The sequence below is a fragment of the Phocoena sinus genome, chromosome 2, assembly GCF_008692025.1.
Source record: "Phocoena sinus isolate mPhoSin1 chromosome 2, mPhoSin1.pri, whole genome shotgun sequence".
Lineage (NCBI taxonomy): Eukaryota > Metazoa > Chordata > Mammalia > Artiodactyla > Phocoenidae > Phocoena > Phocoena sinus.
The window spans coordinates 74533928-74550490 of record NC_045764.1 but is presented as its reverse complement, the minus strand read 5'-3'; the positions used below and the strand labels follow the sequence as shown (position 1 = coordinate 74550490).

Here is a 16563-nt window from a genome sequence, read left to right as displayed (position 1 = left end):
GTTCCACAAATGCTCGTTTGTTTCAAGTAAAGTTAACTTGGAACAGATGGGGATTATTTTCTAGATAGCCGTAGCGCTAGTGTTAAACGTGGAGGGTGCCGCACGTCTGCTCTCCACCCGACCAGGGGCTCGCAGGGAGGCCACACCCAGCCCCCCAGCGGCGCCCGGCGCGTCTGGAATGCGAAGCCTCCCTCCGCCCCGCTCCCCGGCGCCACCTCGTCGGGCTTCCTGCGAGCACTTCGCGGGGGATGCCCAACTCCCTCCTTCTGCCCTGCACGCCCCAGGCCGGGGCACACGCGGCCCCCCTCACTCCTGTCCAGACCCCCCCTCGCCACTGGGCGCCCTCCCCGCAAAGCTCCTAGTGCGGACCGTCCCTTCAGCCCCCTCCCCGGACGGCCTCCCGAGCCCCCGTCTCCAGAGCTGCTCTGTGCAAGGCCGTCTCCTTCCCCCGCTCTCCACACCCCGCCAGCGCGGCGGCCCCGGGGCCATAGCGGGCGGGGCGCCCCGCTTACCTGGGCCAAGCGCAGTGCGCTGCGAGCGTCGCCAGATGCAAAGCGGAGCCAGCTGGCCTGGGTGGGGCTTTTATAGCCGCCACATCCTCGCGGTGCACGGGAGGCCCGCCCCGCCGCCCCCCGCCCCGCCTTCTCCTGCTCCGGCCGCTAGCACCCGAGTCGGGGTGACTCACATTCCCCGGTCCGCCCGGTCGCCCGCGGGAGACGCCTCGCCCTGGAACGTTACCCGGGCCGCGCCAGTGGGAGCGGCCCCACGCCCACGGCCCTGCCGTCTGATGAAGCGCCGCCGAGGCTTCCTCGAGGCCTAGTACCGGCCTAGTTTTCTCCTCTCTTCCTCTTTTACTTCTCGAGCGCCACGTCGAGTGCGCAGCCCTGCCTCAGGTTAATACGTTTTCAAGACTTTCGTAGACTCTGACCTTAAGTCGCTTTTTTGTTTGTTTAAGGCGTCAATGCAATGGAAGGAAGAATTGTTCCAAGAAACATAAATCGTGATTCCCCTGAGCTGGGCCGTTGGCATCCAGCTCCCCGTTACCGTCTGCAAACATATCAGCTTAACCTCTGACCAGCTATTGCCGGGAGGATCGCGGGGAGGGAGATCCGCCGGGTCCTGGCGGGCAAAGGACGGGCCCCGCCCCGGCCTCGGAGCGCGCTGGGAGACGCGGAACCATGGTGGGAGTTGGGTGGGGTGGGGGGGTGGGTAGGAGGCCGAAGCCAGGAGCCAAGGTCCCACCCCGCCCGCCCAGGGAGGCGCCCTTTTCCCGAGCGCTCTCTGCTTGGCTTCCCTCCATGCCTCCCGCGGCCGTCCGGGACTCCCGCGCGTCCTCGTGGCAGGCCGTCCCGGGCTGGGTGGGGCCGGTGGCTTTGACCCTCGACTTCCAACAAAGAAGTTTCCTCCCTTCCTTCTGTCCTAACTGACGTTGTTTTTTTGGGTTTTTTTGTTTTTTCTCAGACTCTTAGCTCCATGGCTTGGTTTTGCTGTTTCTCGCTTTTCTTCCACTCTGCTTCCACGAACCGCAGTGGCAACATGCAGGCAAACATGGTTTTGTGGTTGATTGCGCAAATACTGTACTGACCTCAAACTAGCAGGAGAGTTTTGCTAAGAATCCCAAAGATCTCTCTGCACCTTTGAATTCCTCCCTTTCACAGACCTCACTTAGCTTTCTCCTGATGCTTCTGTTTTAATCCCGTCTATCTTAACGTCCATTTTTACTTTCCAGTTAAGCGTCACTTCACTCCTGGGAATCAGTAAACAGCAAGGCCAAGGCATCGTTGCCAAGCTCACAGTCAAGTCCATACCACAAATGGGGTCCCTGGACACTCAGCCCAGAGCACTGTTACCCATTTCTTTCACTCAGAATGAAACATGATAGGCACTGTCAGAAGGACAAATAGAAAATAAAGCAATTCTGTTGATACAATTTCTGACTTACATTTATAGCCCTTCAATTTAGGCTGAAAGTTTACAGCCTAAACATTTTGGAACAGGAGAACATAGGCTGACCGTAATGGTGAACGGGATTCTGCTTCCCTTCTCTTCTCTGGGCCTCTTGACGCCCAGCTGTGCTGTGATAGACCCTCTACAGAAGATAAGATTTAATTCAAATCATGTGGAATACCTAAAAGCCAAGTAGCTGGAAGAATGCTTTTGCTTGTCTAGGGCATCCAGCAAAGCCAAACATACAGATCTGTCCAATAACCAGGGTCTGCTTCTTGCTACAGAACTTCACACTGATATTTTCATAAAAAGGAAGCTATCAGAAGTCATGGTTTGCTCTTTCTGAGGAATGGGGGGGGGGGCAATTCTGCCAGTTTAAATGAGCTTTTGAATCTCTGAGTGCAAAGATCCTTTTTTTTCTTTCTTTCTTTCTCCTCCATGGCTGGAAGAATGTTTACAACAACAGATCTCAGACTGTATCTGCTGCTCTGCATTCTGTTCTCTAAAGCCTTGACTTTATTTTGTTCACACTTTCTCTGCTGCGCCTCAACACTGCTAATTGTGCCTAGCTAGCAGTGATAGGCACTCACTAAAACGTACAGAATAATAGAATTATTCACCCAATAACGGAATGTTAGAGCAGAGAGGGTCCTTAAGAGACTAACATTTCCAATTCTTGATTTTTATAGATGAAGGAAACTGGAGCCAAATAAAGTCTCCTGCCCAGTCCAGAGATTTAAAAATGCACTCAAGTTACTTATTGCAGTTTAACAAATTACCGCCCATACTTAGTGGTTCAAACATAAATAAAACCATTTATTTGCTCATGATTTTGCAATATGGACAGGACTCAGGGGCAACAGCTTGTCTCTTCTCCATGGTGTTGGATGGGGGCAGCTCAACTAGGGTTGTAGGATGGAAAGGAACTTCACTCATTTGGTGCCTCAACTAGGGTTGCTAGAATGGCTGAGAGCAGGCTGGGTCTCTCCGTCCCTTGGACTCTCATCTGCCAGGTCCTCCTCTCTACACCAGGATAATAACGGAAGCTGGCTCTCAAGAAGCAAAAGCTGAAGCTGCCAGGCCTCTTAGCTTGTGGGCTATCCAAAAATAGGCTGGGTTGACTTTATGGGCTGTAGTTTGCCAATCTTTGCTTTAATCCATCATCTGATCGGTTTTTGGCTTTGCCTTCTGGCCTCTTGATTCCACTCTCTGAGATGTCTTTCCTTTCCCTTAAGAATGGTCCATATTTGTAGTTGAGTAGCTCTCTCAACCTGCTTCATGCTAGTAGAAACTTGAAGGCCCAGAAACTTTTCAACTGTTTCTGTGTCCAACCTGGCAGTCCTTTCATTAATACAATTATCTTTAAAATTCTGTGGATTTTCTATAAATCTTACTGAGGTTCATTCCATGCTCCAAAATTCATATCCAATGCAATTTTCTCAAAAACATTGTGGAATTTCTGTAAATCTTAATGAGGCTTAACTCCATGCTCCAAAATTCACATTATTCTTTCTAATAATAGATCTCTCTCTTTACTTTGAGCTTGTCAGGCAGAAGCAATGCACTTAAGATTCTTAGAAGCCCTGAGATGGTCTTCAAAGTACCACATTAAATCTTTCTGGAATTTTAAAAATAAAAAAAAGTTTTGCAGCCACATGTGATTTGATCTTTATTCTGAGGCCGCTTCTTACTTTGCAAACCTTTCATTGGCTAGAATTCTGCTTGAAAACCAAACAGATCTTTATTTAGTGCATTTTATTTCTTGTTGTACTTTCTCATAAGTGGCTAAAAAAGACCACTGGCATCTTCCGCATTCTGCCTGGAAATCTCCTTGACTAGATCCACAAGTTCATTAGGCACATTTTCTTATCACTCATGTTACCACAGGCAACAGTAATGTTAAACATTCTGCCAATACATAACCTGGGTTGCCTTTATTCCAGCCTTCTGTAGCAATTTCCTTACCGCTTTTCCAACCTCCACTAAGTCTTCTCTCCGGTTACTGTCTGGAAGTAAAGTCAATGTCATATATTTTAGGTTTTTGTTATAGCAACACTCCACATCCACATACTAACTTCTGTTTCAGTGACCTATTACTAGGAAATAAACCACCTCCAAATCTTAGAAACTTAAAACAACCACTGACGTATTTGTTCATGATTCCACATAGGGCAGAGTTCATGGAGTCAGCTCATCTCTGGTCTATCTATTTAGCGTTGTCTAGGGAGACTCAAATGAGGCTGGAAGATCCACAAGGGCCTCCCTCCAGCAGGGTAGTTACTGATCTTCAAGAGTGAAAGTGGAAGCTGACGGGCCCAGAAGTGGAACAGTGCCACTTCTGCTGCATCCCATTGATTAAGGGAAGTCATATAACCCAGATTCAAGGGAAGGGGAAATAGATTCCACCTCTTCATAAAGGGAGAGACATATGTTTACATGAGTGGAAGGAGTTGTTGGCAACCACCTCTGTAGACAATCTATCACAATCCTTAAACTAGTAAGAGGCAGAACTGAAGGTAGAATACATTTGTCTGCCTTTCAATCCACTGCTTTTTCCATTACACCATATCTCTCACATACCACCATTGCTTCAGGGAGACACAGGCTGTCTCCAAGTCCCCTACATTATATGGCTTAGAGTCTCACCAACCAAAAAGCTGTTATTACCTTGAGCCTTGTTATATGCAATCAGTATATAATAATGTATTATATTTGAAGACGTGGCCAGAAGAGGAAAAAGATTTATCTGGAAAACCCAACATCCAAATAATAGGAGTTCTAGAAAGAAAAATAGGCAAAATGGAGGGGAGAAAATCACGAAGAAATAACTGAAGACCATTTTCTAGAACTGAAGGCTGAGTCTTTAGATTGAAAAAGCTACAAGAAATGGAAAAACAAACCCAAGGCACATTATCATGAAATTTCAGAACACTGGGTGGGGCCAGGGAAAAATTCCTAAAAGATTCGAGAGATTAAAAAAATAAGTCATATATGAAAGGTAAGAAAGGAGAATGTCATGATAAGACTCAGATCTTAGTTTCCAAATACTATTCCCCAGTAAATGGTCCAGTTCTTAGAGAAATGGCTGGTTCCAGAGGTGGGACAGAGAGAAAATACATGATGGGCTTTGAGCTAAATGACTTATGGGAACATATCAAAAAGACACAAAAGCCAAATTGAAGGGGTTCTCACTGGTTAAAATTGGGGGCAATTTGAGCATCATATTGACTAATGATAGGAACTGATGATACACATTGAATAGTCTGTCAAACAGAAAATACACAAAGAGGGGACAAAGAAAGCTCTTAGAGAAGAATGCTAACTTATAAATGTATCAGGAAAGATAAATATAAAAAATCATTATTTTGCAACTAGAATTCCATACCCAGCCAAACAATAAATCAAGAATGCATGCATAATTAACAGTTTTCAAAAATGTTGTTTATGCCTATGTGCCCTGTGTTAGTTTCCCAAGGCTGCCATAACAAGTTACCACAAACCTGGTGGCTTAAAAAACACAAATGTATTCTCTTGCAGTTCTGGAAGCCAGAAGGTATTGAGGTATCAGCAGGGCTATACTCCCTCTGGAGGCTCTAAAGCAGAATCCTTCCTTGTCTCTTCCAGCTTCTGGCAGCCCCAGTCATTCTCTGCGACTGTATCACTCCAATCTCTTCCTCCATCTTCACAAGGCCCTCTTCTCTGTTTCTGCATCTCCTCCTCTTCTGTCTTTCAGAAGAACACTTCTCATTGGATTTAGGAACAACCTAGATAATCGAGGATAATCTCATCTTGAGATCTGTAACTTAATTACATCTGCAAAGACCCTTTTTCCAAATTAGGAAATAGTCACAGATTCTAAGGCTTAGGACGGAGGCATAAGCTTTGGGGGGCCACCATTCATCCCACTATACACCCCGTCTCAGGAGACTTCTGAATGATGTACTTCACCGAAACAAGAGAATAGAGCAAAAACTGGAGCACTGGATCCAGAAAACCAGGGATTCAATGCACAAATAAGTGAACAGAATTCCCAGAATGATGGGGAAGAGAGAACTTGGAACAATAGCTGTGCAGCAGGCATACAGAGCAACCAGTCTAAGGAATTCCCTGGCGGTCCAGTGGTTAGGACTCCGTGCTTTCACTGCCGAGGGCCTGGGTTTGATCCCTAGTTGGGGAACTAAGATCCCACAAGCCATGCAGTATGGCGAAAAAAAGAAAAAAAAAAAAAAGAAAAAAGAAAAAAGAGCAACCAGTCTAGCTTGGAGAAGAGGACCAAAGGCTCTAGCACAAATGCCTCAGAAAGAGTAGGAGGAAGAAATTACCCCAGGTGTTTGAACATACTGAGAAGACATTAACAGCTTCACTGGGTGGCTTAGGAACGAATTTGTGAGCGTGATAAGAAAAACTATTGATATCAAATGAAAAGCTCCAGGAAAACAAAAAATTATTGCAGCATGCTATAAACTGAATGTTTATATCCTCCCCACATTCGTATCTTAAAACCTAACCCTCCATGTGAGGGTATTTAGAGATGGGGCTTTGGGGAAGTGATTAGGCCATGAGAGCAGAACGCTCACATGGGATTAGTACTTTTATAAAAGAGGCCAGGCGTAGAGAATGGACTTCAGGACACGGGGAGGGGGAAGGGTAAACTGGGACAAAGTGAGAGAGTGGTATGGACATATATACACTACCAAATGTAAAACAGACAGCTAGTGGGAAGCACCTGCACAGCACAGGGAGATCAGCTTGGTGCTTTGCGACCACCTAGAGGGGTGGGATAGGGAGGGTGGGAGGGAGATGCAAGAGGGAGGGGATATGGGGATGTTATGTATACATATAGCTGATTCATTTTGTTATACAGCAGAAACTAACACAACACTGTACAGCAATTATACTTCAATAAAGATGTTAAAAAAAAAGAGGCCCAGGGAATTCCCTGGGGGTCAAGGGCCCAGGTTCAACCCCTGGTTGGGAACTAAGATCCCACAAGCCTCATGGGTCCTCCTCACCAGATCTTGATCTTGGACTCACCTATCTCCAGAACCGTGGGAAATAAATTTCTGTGGCACATAAGCCACGCAATCTATGGCAGTTTGTTATAGCAGCCCAAATGGACTGAGACGCAACATTATATTCTCCAGAGATGACCACAGTAATATTTCCCATCCCAGATGCTCTTCTAGAATTTTGCCAGTTGCCCATCAAGAGGAGGAGGGTATGCCCAGTCCCCTTGAATCTCATGACTTGCTGTGACTTATGTGACCGACAGAATACAGCATAAGTCATGCTGTGTGACTTCTGAGGCTAGATCCTGATTGCATTTCTACCTTGTTTACTTGAGACATTTGCCTTGGAATCCAGCCACCATGCCATGAGGAAGCCCAAGCAGCCTATGGAGAGGTTCCAAAGTCTATACCTGACAGCCAGTGCCAACCTGACATCTGTGTGAGCTCTCTTGAAGGTGGACCATGCCAGCTAAATATGAGTGGAGACAAGCCTTTCCCACCAAGCTCTGTCCAAACTGCAAACTAGTGAGCAAAACAAATTATTGTTTTCAGAAACTAAATTTGGAGCTGGTTACTTATGCAGCAATATATAGCTGAAACAGTTGCCATGAGAAGGAAAGGTCTGTTTTAGTTTGTTGGTTTGGTTTGGTTTGGGTTGGGGTTTTTTGCTCTGAACACCCTTTTTTCTCCTACTTCCTTTGCCTAATACTTGATGTGATGCCTGGAGCTCCCTCGGTTACTGTGGACCTTGAGGAAAACTGGAAGATGGAAACTAGGCACAAAGGATGGAGATCAAAAAACTTGAGGATGAAGACAAAAGCACAGGGCAAAAAGTCAGGAGGAGGCTGTTTTCCTGATGAATGTGAAACCATCAATTCAATCCTGGACTGCTTTCCTCCAGATTTCTTGTACATGAAAGAAAAAATAAATTTCTACCTTATTTAAAGTACTTACATCCAGTCTCTGTTACTAACAAATAAGCTTAACTCTGATTTATATAGAATTGATATAGAATTCTGGTGTAAATATGTGACTTTTAGAACTATTCACCTATATAACTTAGCTGAAGATAAATATTAAAAGAGGAGGGAAGATGGAAGGGAGGGAGGTAGAGAGGAAGAAAGGAAGGAAGGGAAGGAGGGAGGGAAGGAAGGAAGAGAGGGAGGGAAGAAGGTAGAGGAGAATCAGAGAGACTGAGTCCGTGAATGAGAGTGGGGCTTGGAGTGAACCAGTTCTGGCATCTTGTTCTGTTTCTGTTTTTTTGTTTTTTTTTAAATAAATTTATTTATTTTTGGCTGCGTTGGGCCTTCGTTGCTGCGTGCGGGCTTTCTCTAGTTGCGGTGAGTGGGGGCTACTCTTCGTTGTGGCGTGCGGGCTTCTCATTGTGGTGGCTTCTTTTGTTGCGGAACACAGGCTCTAGGCGTGTGGGCTTCAGTAGTTGTGACATGCGGGCTTCAGTAGTTGTGGTGCATGGGCTCTAGAGCGCAGGCTCAGTAGTTGTGGCTCACAGGCTTAGTTGCTCTGCGGCATGTGGGATCTTCCCGGACCAGGGCTCGAACTGGTGTCCCCTGCACTGGCAGGTGGATTCTTAACCACTGCACCACCAGGGAAGTCCCTCTGCTTCTTTAACAACCGCAGTTTTCTCATTTGTGATACTGCAGGACAAATGTAAAGATTAGACAAAGTATAAAAAGTGCCTGGTGTTTTGTAGGTGTTGAAAAAACAGTGGCTATTTCATTGGCTTTTTGAGTTCTTTCAGCATCTAGCCCTGCTGAACTCATGGTACGGTTTCAATACACACTTGTTGAATAAAGGTATCATGACCCAAACCACACAGAGTACTCTGTGTGGTCAAACCACAATTTGTTTTGTTTTCAGATATTTTCAGGGAAATGTCTGCAGTGACTTCAACCTCTCTTTCCCAGCTGTAAAATATACTTTTGGTCTCAATTCATTCTCTACAAGGCATCCAGAATATCTTTCTATGAAATAGTTCTGATTACATGACCCCTCTCTGGAAACCCTTCTTGGTAGGTAGGGTCTGACTGACCTGACAGCCAATTGCCCACATCTTTCCCTTCACTCCCACCTTGCACCACTGCCAATCATACTCACGCCTCCATATGCCTTTCTCCACGCTGCTTCCCTGCCTAGAATGCCCTTTCCGACTTTCCTTAATAGTGAGTTTCTCCTCATCCTTCAATCATCAGAGCAAATATTATTTTCTCATGAAGGAAAACCTTCCCCAAGCCCTGCAGGCAGATCTGGTGCTAATCTGTTTCTCTTGACGTTTTTAATGTCCTTCTCCTCTCTCAGTTATCACCTTGCATCGTTATTCTTTTATTTGTTGGTCTCTGCAACTAGGCAGAGGAGCCCCTGGAGGACAGGCATTTGGTTGTTACTGGTTGTGCCGACACTCTTACCCAGTACCTCTTACTACTGGATTTCTCTCCATAAAACATTACCTTGTCCTTATTCATACTTAAATTACCTGGCAAAGACTAAAAGGCTGATAGTATCCAGTGTGGTTGGAAATGGCTGAAATGGAAATGCTTATATGTTATCGGTGAGAAGGCAATTTAGCGGTATCTATCAATATTTAAAATGTTCATACCATTTGATTCAGTGATTTTGCTTCAAGAAAGCTATCCTGAAAAGGATGTGATACATGACCACAACATATGTGTATAGGATTTTTATTGTAGCATTATAAGGTTGATATGCCGTAAGTGCCCATCAGTGAGGCTAAAGTAAAATTAATTATGAAATATCTGTATTATCGACTGAAGCTAGATCAATATGGACAGTTTTCAAAGATACAGAGTAAAACAGAAGAGAAAGCAGAATGTGAGTGTAAACCTGTGTCTGTTGGTATGCTAAGTTATTACAATACTGATATATAAAACATTATGAAAACATATCTGGCTACACATATCTACCCCATCACGATCACTCTTATATTAAATTGCTGAGATATTGGGATGCTTCCTGAGCCATCAGAGTAGCATCTTAGGTCTTACCTCAGTACATTTTGTTGCATTTTTATGGTTTGGCAAGTCAGAGGATAAATATTTCAAACTCTCTCAGCCTCTATCATTCCTTCAAGCAGCATTTTCCACAACATATATACAATATTACTTAGGTGCTAAGTGTCTGGAAAAATCCTAATTCTGTAATAAAAAATATATCTCTTAGCCATAAGAGTTTGCTTAAAATAGGACAGTATTTTTCATAAAATGTTTAGTGAGTATGAAAACACACATAAAGATAACTACACTTCAAATGTTTTCATCTTTATTAAATGTCTACTAGATACATTTTGAGTGTTTGAATATTTTTATACTTTAAAGACCTTACAACTCCTGAGTTAAAAAAGTCAATTAGACTAATAATACTAATTTGACTCTAGTTTTAAGTTAATAGCTATGTATGTACATTTACATATTTACATATGTGTGTAGGTGTATAAATGTGTATATACACACACATGCAAATATATGGAAGGATATACACCAAGCTGATATTGATTAGCTCTTGGGAAAGAAGATTGGTGTGTATGTGTAAAGGAGAATGCTCACCTTTTATACACTTCTTTATATTATTTGATTTTTGTTAACAATGAATACATATTACTTCTATAATTTTAAACACAGATGAAAAAAGAAATAGTGAAAAGAGGGCTTCCATCTTACACACTAAGATTATAACAGCCTGTGGCAGGCTTTGGGGAAAACTTCAATCTTCTTGATGGTATTTTTTCAAATATATTCAAGAAAATACAATTAAAAAAACTATAGAGTAAAAGTTGGATATCACAGCATCCTCTGCAGAAAACACTCAATACAGTAAAATTTCATTTGATTTTTTTAAACCAACATTTCTTTTTTTTTTTTCTGGCCACGCCGCATGGCACATCAGATCTTAGTTCCTTGACCAGGATCGAACCTGTGCCCCCCACAGTGGAAGTGCAGAGTCTTAACCACTGGACCTCCAGGGAAGTCCCTCATTTGATTTTGATTCCTCTAATCATAATTTATGATAATATAACTTAGGTAGGGCCAAAGCTTACACAGTTCATATACTATATAGAAAAAATAAAAAGGTTTGCTAAGCAAGATAATATAATAAATAAGATACCTCGGGGCATGAGGTTTATGGGAAGGGTAGAATAGACTTCTTTATTCACGTAAACTTTGTCTTATTTGCAGTACTTCTTTATCCCATGGCACTATGGTTGTTTACGTACCAGGCTGTACCATTAGACAGGGAGCTCCCTGTTCATCTTTGCAACTCCAGCACCTCGCCCAGTGTGGGCCCATGACAGGCTCTGCATCTTTAAAGACCTGACTTTGCTGGACTGTACTCTATCGCTGAGTCCTGTGCTAGTCATCATCAACCCCAGGAAGCAGAGGTTTTGGTCCTAGCTCCTATCCTAATTGAGTTTACTTGGACAAATTACCCAGGATCTATGATTCCGTTTCTTATCTGGAAAATGAGGGGCTTTGACTAGAAAATCTTCAAATTCTCTTTTAGCTGTAAAACTCAATCCTTAATATTCAAATGTAACTGATTTAGGCACATTAATGTCTATAGGCACATGGATGTTACTAAACGTAAACAGGTCTTATCTACTCATTAAAACAGACCCAACAGGGCTTCCCTGGTGGCGCAGTGGTTAGGAGTCCGCCTGCCGATGCAGGGGACACGGGTTCGTGCCCCTGTCCGGGAAGATCCCACATGCCGCGGAGCGGCTGGGCCTGTGAGCCACGGCCACTGAACCTGCGCGTCGTCCAGAGCCTGTGCCCCTCGAGTACTGCAAAAAACAAACAAACAAACAAACAGACCCAACAGGACTTCTAAATGGAGATACGTTGAATAACAAAATTATATCTCTTTGCAAGGAGATCAATAGATTATTTTTATCAAATACAACTGGCCAACTTCTTTCTCTGCATTCCATTTTTGTAGTTGGGAAGAATACCCCTTGCATAACTGAATATATCCATATAAAGTTGTTGTTTTCATTCAGAGTCTTTGGGTCATGAGACCCTAACATGTTTTTAGTCCCTAAGTTAATTTAAATGTATAGCTGTGACTGAAAAAAATCACTTTAAAGTAAAATAAGTCTGTTAGAATATTATCAAAATAAAATAACAGGCAACTGTTGAATATCTCTAATGTTGCAAAGGAATTTAGATTTCTAATAAAGTGAACCTGTGATAACATACTCAGATAACTAGATATGGGGATTTACATTGGGGATATACAGATGCTATCAGCATTGATAAGGTTCAAAGAGTCCTCCCCATTTTGTAAGGGGACATTGGCAAAGAGCAAGCAGTATGAAGCCGGTTCTGCAACCCAAGAGGCCAAAGTTGGAGCAGGGATGCTATGGATCATCAAAAGTTGGGGGAGAGCTAAGCTAGGTATCAAGGGGGAAGGTGAGGACACTATGATTTGTTAAAAATTTCAAAGGACAAGGGCAAAGTCTGAACAGGAGATAAGGCCAAGGTTCTGCAGCTGGAACGACACAGAAGAAGTAGGAGGAGAGCAAGAAGCATGGTAGACAGGCTGCAGGTGAGGCTGAAGTGGCATCCACTTGCTGCTGTGGCCCAAGCTCATGTGATACCTGGGGGTCAGCCTTGGTTAACATGAAGAGCAGACACGGATGCTGAACCGTCTCTGCCATTGCTTCAGCCAACAATGCAAAAAAGGAGAACAAGAAGGAGGAGAAGAGGAGGACGATGACAGTGGAGGAGAGCATTGTGAGGGAGGATACTGTGCAACTGTGACACAGAGAGAAAGGGATTGACAGTCTGTACTCCTGACCTAGGCATACCTATCATCTCTTATCATCTCCACCTTAGTCTCTGCATCTGGGAACTAGGCATTTTAGCCCAGATCTTCTGTGAGGCTTTTGCTAGCTCTTAAATTTATAAGACCTTGCTAAAAACAGACTTTCAAATTCTGTAAGACTCCATTAAAACAATCACTGAAAGATTCATAATCCGACTTTATTATTCAGGCCGTAGAATTTTGGTTCAACTCCTCAACACTTTGGCATCTGGTTTTCCTGGGGCCCTTGATAAGAATTCCTGATTGCTTTCTAACAGGGTGGATCTCAGGACTGTGTTAGAAGCAAAAGGCAAACAGATGGGTGAGCTGCTCTAATCAGCTCTAGTTGCAGTGTTTTCCTTTTGTCTTTTCAAATGAGAGGTTAGTCTTCCCCAAATCCCAACGCTCCACTCCCTAATTTGGAGATAAACCAGATGATTTCACTGGTCTTTCCCTTCTCTGGTTTCTATGACACATCTACTACAGCAACCAGGGTGGGGTTAAAAAAAACAACCCTAATATTCAGGTTATGCCACAGCTCAAAAGGAAGGAATCTAAGAAAAGCTGTTAATATTGTAAAACAATGAAAAAAAAATATGAGTCACAATACTCCTAACTTGTTAATCTTTCCCAGCAGGTTTCCCTATATCCGGTGCCCCCATCTTTTCTCTTTAATTATCAATTACATGAATGTTTTGTTTATTGTTTTACACATATTTTTCTATGAAATTAGTAAAATGCTTAATCTAGTATAGATAGAAGCCTACTTGATTTTGATCACTCATGTTCCTGAGAAAGCTACCAGTATCTATCTGACTATAGAAATCAGGGTAAATTCATTTAATTTAACCAACATTGAGTATTCACTATACACCAGGTACTAGGGTAAGACTGCATAGCAGATGTGTAATAGGAGAAAACACATTAACTCTAACTTCAAGATCTGGTGGAGGTAAATGAGTAATTGTAATTTAACAAATGTATCAGAAATGAAATCAAAATGCTAGGGGAGCCCAGCAGCAGTTAACCCTTAGAGAAAGGAAGTAAGATAGTCCCTCTCGGTCAACGCATTCACAGTTACTCATAGCTATTTGAAGTCATTGTGCAATCATAAAACAGGAAATGTACCATATACCAAAGTATTCCATATCCATGGGAGGCGTCAATGTAGAGAGATGTGGCTGTTAATTTTTAAAAATTTCATTCCAGGGACTTCCCTGGTGGCTCAGTGGTTAAAAATCCGCCTGCCAATGCAGGCGACACGGGTTCGAACCCTGGTCCAGGAAGATCCCACATGCCGTGGAGCAACTAAGCCCGAGCGCCACAACTACTGAGCCTGCGCTCTAGAGCCCGCAAGCCACAACTACTGAGCCCACGTGCCACAACTACTGAAGCCTGTGCACCTAGAACCCATGCTCTGCAACAAGAGAAGCCACCGCAATGAGAAGCCCGCACACTGCAACGAAGAGTAGCCCCTGCTCACCGCAACTAGACAAAGCCCGTGCACAGCAACGAAGACCCAATGCAGCCAAAAATAAATAAATAAAATTAATTAATTTTAAAAAAAAGAAAAAAAATTTCATTCAATTATAAAAACTGGTAAAGAAGATTAGTCACTGGAGAAGGTGTATATTTATTTAATGGCACCATTGTCTAAACTGTGGAAATATTTTTGGAAATTCTCCACTTAAGTATTTTCCTCAGAGCCTAAGGCAAATCCTGGTCACTTGGGAGGAGTTTTGAGGAACAGCTAAAGGTCACTCTGAGACAAGGTCCATGACTAAGAGAGCAAAAAATAGCAGGAGGAGAGAATACCTCCAACTAGGATTAAAAACAAATGAAGGCGTGATCGGGCCCTCGTTTGATTACATTGTTCAATGGACTCAGTAGTACTTTTTTTCTAGTTTTAAGGAAATTTGATTGTTCTGATATGAGGTCTGAAGTGGATAGCTATCAGCCCAATAAAGTTTTCAAAGTTCCTGAGATGCTAAATATTCAAAATTATGTAATACTATTTAAAAGTAATGTTTTTGGTGAAAAATGTCCAAAAATATACTGGATTGAGGTGGAATCTTCAATAATGACATATCTATGGATGAGGTACTTATATAACAAAAAAAATTCTCAAAAACCCAATACTCCCATGGGCAAGGGAATAGTCAAGTTTGCTGCAGTTTCCAGTGAATGACATCAGCCTCCTGTAAGTCTCCAGCAAAATGAATTCAGTTAATACCGTCAGTCCCTTTCCCCTTCCAGAGCCAGTGGTATGCATGTGGGCATTCTGGAGAGCTGGAACAAACCTAGACAGAACCCCAGAGGAAAAGGAAAAGGCACAGAGTTGGTGGATACAGAGCTGCCCCAGAGACCTCTACCAGCCAGTTCTCACAAAGGTTGACTACTCTCCTGGAGCTGCAGTTATTCTTCCTTCATAAACAGAAATCATTTCTCAGAATTGTTAATATTGCTTTTGTTAAGTCTTTTAACAAGTTGGTCTATTTATAAGTTAGGAACATTAAAAAAAAGAATCATCCACCTTGTATCGTTAAAAAAAAAAATACATGAAGCATGAACACACTTGATACCAAACTGAAAAGGAATGGGGGGCGGGGGCATGTCCTGAGACCCACATGGGTTAGCAATGTTGGTCTCCATATTATTATTAAGTTTTAACGGGTTACGGTCAACTTTCTCTCTCAAGGCTGTAGTATCCATTTTAAACGTTTAAACATTAACATAAATATCACGTAAACATTGAAACGTTCTGGGGAGGAGGTCATGCTGTGATTTACACAGATTCTCAAGTCCCTGAGGGAGGGCAACTTGGGCTTCAATTTGGGCACTGCTGCTTGCGCCTCACTTTCTTTTTCTTTCCTAGACTCCAGACTCCAAGCTTTAAAAGGTTAGGAGAGGCCAGCTAGGTAAAAGTAACATTTAAAGAGTTAACCATCCTTTATTAAGCAACCTTCTTGGGAGGATACTACCTTTTTTTTTTTTTTTTTGCAGATTTAGAATCCACTTCCAAGTGATACAACTGGAATTTGATTCCCCAAAGAACAACTTTTGTAAAGGAACCCTTATCCCGTTTAGCTTTGAGCCCTAGAGGAAGGAGAGGCATCTGACTTACCTTGTGTGAGGATCTGTAGTACTTATTATCCATTTCTGGCGTGTCCAACTCCAGTAGATTTAAGATCTTCACCTTCTATCTCATTGGCTCGGCCACATTCTCACAAATCTGGCAGGCATATTTGGTACTGCAGAAACAAAAGTGAACAGATGGCCGGTTAACGTTCATCACCATAACCTCAGGTTTAGACTGAAAAATAGCCTCCCTTGATTCCCCCACCCTCAGGCTTCCCTACTGTCCATTCTGCCTCCCAATCTATCTGACATATTACTGCCATACTTTCCATTATAGTTTAATCATGTTGCCCACCTCGACTGCCACCCTCATTAAAAAGCTTTCGATTACTCCCCATCTCAAGACAATACCCTGTTTCTGAGAAGGCACTCAGGGCTTTTTATTAAGTTCTCCCAAGTACACTTTCTTAGGTTCCTTTTGGTCTCTTCACCATAGTTACCCTGGGCGGGCCTTAGGCACCCTGGATATCCTGCCATTACAACATGCTGTGCATGTTTCTATCTCTGCAGCATAGATCATACTTTGTACCTGAGCTTGAAATTTCCCTTCCAGTCTGACAAACTCCTTTCAACTTTTTTTTTTTTTTAATAAATTTATTTATTTATTTTTGGCTATGTTGGGTCTTCGTTTCTG

At 43.0% G+C, this 16563-nt stretch overlaps 2 protein-coding genes across 5 annotated transcripts in view; both read right to left on the bottom strand.

The window, feature by feature from the left end:
• The window catches only part of ANXA2 (annexin A2), a 44816-nt gene extending 43669 nt beyond the window's left edge, over nt 1-1147 (bottom strand). Inside the window, exon 1 of one of the 4 annotated variants that reach the window (XR_004348448.1) lies at nt 513-614. The gene's annotated coding sequence lies outside the window, so the exon portion shown is untranslated. Of the gene's footprint in view, nt 1-512 lie in introns of all 4 variants that reach the window. The other 3 variants (XM_032622636.1, XM_032622635.1, XM_032622634.1) reach the window with 3 other exon arrangements.
• Nucleotides 1148-2742: 1595 nt separating this feature from the next.
• The window catches only part of ICE2 (interactor of little elongation complex ELL subunit 2), a 91118-nt gene continuing 77297 nt past the window's right edge, over nt 2743-16563 (bottom strand). Inside the window, 2 exon segments of the mRNA XM_032622615.1 lie at nt 2743-5711; nt 15916-16042. The gene's annotated coding sequence lies outside the window, so the exon portion shown is untranslated.